The sequence below is a fragment of the Colobus angolensis genome, unplaced genomic scaffold (assembly GCF_000951035.1).
Source record: "Colobus angolensis palliatus isolate OR3802 unplaced genomic scaffold, Cang.pa_1.0 Scaffold606, whole genome shotgun sequence".
NCBI classification, from domain to species: Eukaryota; Metazoa; Chordata; class Mammalia; order Primates; family Cercopithecidae; genus Colobus; species Colobus angolensis.
The window spans coordinates 298,665-301,950 of record NW_012119666.1 but is presented as its reverse complement, the minus strand read 5'-3'; positions in this window follow the sequence as shown (position 1 = coordinate 301,950).

Genomic DNA, 3,286 nt, shown 5'->3' with positions numbered 1-3,286 from the left:
TCCATTATAATTAGAAAAGACACTTTATATTATTTTAATCTTTCAAAATGTATTGAGAATTGTTTTGTAGCCTAAAATGTGTCCTATCCTAGAGAATGTTCTATGTACACTTGAGAAGATTATGTATTCTCCTGTTGTGGGGTGAGGTGTTATAACTCTGTCAAGTCTAGTTTGTTTGTAGTGTTGTTCAAATCCTCTATTTTCTACTGACCTTATTCCTACATGCTCCATCCATTTTTGAATGTTTTCAACTGAAGTCTCCAACTATTATTGTGTGACTGTCTATTGCTCCCTTCAATTCTGTGAAACTGTGCTTCATATATCTCGGGTATCTGTTGTTAGTATATTTATTTTTATAATTTTGATATCTCCTTGATGAATTATCCATTTACTAATAAGCATTGACATTTCTTGTGTTTTTTTTATTTAATGCCTACTTTGTTTGATATTGTTACAGTGGCTGTAGATTTGCAAGGAAAATCTTTTTCCTTTTTTTTGCTTCAACCTATTTGTGTCTTTTATATCTAAAGTGAATCCCTTGTAGACAGTACATAGTTGGATCACATTTAAAAAAATTCATTCTTCCAAGCAATGTCTTTTGATTGGAGAGTTAATTCCATTTATATTTAAAGTAATGACTGATAAGGAAAGATTTACCTCTGCCATTTTTCTGTTTAAGTATGTCTTAGAAATTTTTTGTCCTTCTTTCCCTCCCTTAATGCTTTCTTTTATGTTGATAGTGGATTTTTTGTTATTAACTGATTTTCTTCTTATATTTTTGTATATAGATTTTTTAGACATTTTCTTTTTGTTTAATATGGGGATTATATGTGACATCCTAAATTTATAAAAATTTAGTTGATTTGATGCACACATAACTTCAATAACATACAAAATCTCTGCTCCTATACAGCTCTATTCTCCACCCTTTATGTTGTCACAAATTATAACTTATACAATGTGTGTCCGATAATAGAGACTCATAATTATTCTTCATAAATTTGTCATCTTAATAGTGTAGGAAGTAAAAAAAGCTCTTCCCAGACTTTTGCCTTAGCAATCTACTGTTTGTCTTTTGCTTCAGACATGTGAGGATTGTATGACTTTTAGTGTTTTTAAGCAATGCTTGTTCTTTTTCTGACCTGAGTTTTACTTAGGTAAAACAATGATGAAAGCCTTGTGTCAGTCATCCACGTAGTGGACAAGTTAGAGCAACCATATGAACAACCATATGAAACAATTCTACTCTTCTTACTTTGGAACCAGGGAAAGGGTGCCACACTGGGAATGCAGACTGTCCTTGCTTCTGAACTAAAGCTACTATTGTGCCAGGAAGAGGGTGGAAAAAGAGTAAGTAAAATCATCACATTACTTCCTACTGTTTTGAAGATTTTTTTTTCTTTCTTTAGAGTTCATTTGGTTATTGTAAATTTTGACTGATTTCCTGAATTCTGAAAAAACTGGTTCCAAAACTATCCACTTGTTCTATGTTTCTATGAGGGATGTGAGCCTAGAGCTGCCTCCTCTTTCATATTGTTGATGTCACATTCCTTGTCAGATACATGTATATGCATATGTACATACATACATACAAATTTTATATATAGAGAGAAAGAGAGAGTAAATGTTTCCTCCTTGTCTGTGTGTTGCCTATTTATTTTTGTAATCAGGTAATTCAATGAGCAAATGTTTTAAATTTGATGAAGTCCAGTGTGGGTTTTTTTTGGCATTTTAAGATTTGTTTCACAATCCAAAGGTGCAAAGATAATCTTCTATTTGTGTTATAGGAATGTTATGGCTTTAACTTTCATGTTTATGTTTTGATTCACTTTCAGTTAATTTTTGTTTATGGTGTGAGGTATGTGTCCAGATAAATAGGTAGATCAGTCAAAGTATATATGGATAACAACATAGTTTGTTTTTCAATAGAGATATTTAGTTATTCCAGGACCATTTGGAAAATCTTTCATTTAATCATTGAATTTTATTAGTGCTTTTTACAAAAATTAATTAACCATATATGTGTTTTTATTTCTGTGCTCTTTTCTGTTTTAATGCTCTATCTTTCTATACTTATGATAATGGCATTCTGTCTTGACTAATGTAGCTTCATACTTTACACTTATTTATTTTTTTATGTTCCTCAAATTACAGTTAGTGTTGTTTCATTTCAGCCTAAAAGTCTCTTTTTAGTATTTATTGTCAGGCATATCTAGTAAAAAAATTTTATCAGTTCTTGTTTATCTGGACATGTTTTTATTTCTCTTTCATTTGTAAGTTTTGCTGGATATAAAACGTTTGCTTCACATGTTTTTTCTTTCAGCATTTTGAATATGGTAGGTATCCCATTATCATCCATAGTATTGGGTGAGAAATCAGTTGTTAATCTTACTGAGGATCTTTTGTATACGATCAGTCATTTTTCTCTTTCTGCATTCAAGATTCTCTCTTTATGTTTGTCTTTTGACAGTTTAATTATTATGTCTTGGTGTGCTTCTCTTTGAGTTTATCTTACTTCCAATTCATTGAGATTCTTGGATGTATATATTAATGTTCATCAATTTTTGGAAGTTTTCAGCCATTATTTTTTCAAATATTCTTACTGCCTCTTTCACTCTCTACTTTTTCTCAGACTTCCATTATGCATATTTTGGTATGCTTGATGATGTTCACGGGTCTCTGGAGTTTTGTAAATTTTTTTCATTCTGTTATCTTTCTGTTCCTTAGACTGGGTAATCACAATTGACCTACCTTTCAGTTCATGAATTCTTTCTTCTGCCTGCTTATATCTGCTGTTGAACTTCTTTGGTTTATTTTTAATTTCAGTTCTTATATTTTTCAACTTCAGAATTTCTATTTGATTTATTTTTATATCTTTTTACTGATATACTACTTGATGAGACGTTATTCTCATACATTTCTTTAATTCTTTTTTTTTTGTACTTTAAGTTCTAGCATACATGTGCACAATGTGCAGGTTTGTTACATAGGTATACATGTGCCATGTTGGTATGCTGCACCCATTAATTCATCATTTACATTAGGTATATCTCCTAATGCTATCCCTTCGCCCTTCCCCCACCCCATGACAGGCCCCAGTGTGTGATGTTCCCCTTCCTGTGTCCAAGTGTTCTCATTGTTCAATTCCTACCTATGAGCGAGAACACGTGGTGTTTGGATTTTTGTCTTTGCGATAGCTTGCTGAGAATGATGGTTTCCAGCTGCATCCATGTCCCTACAAAAGAAATGAACTCATCCTTTTTTATGGCTGCATAGTATTCCATGG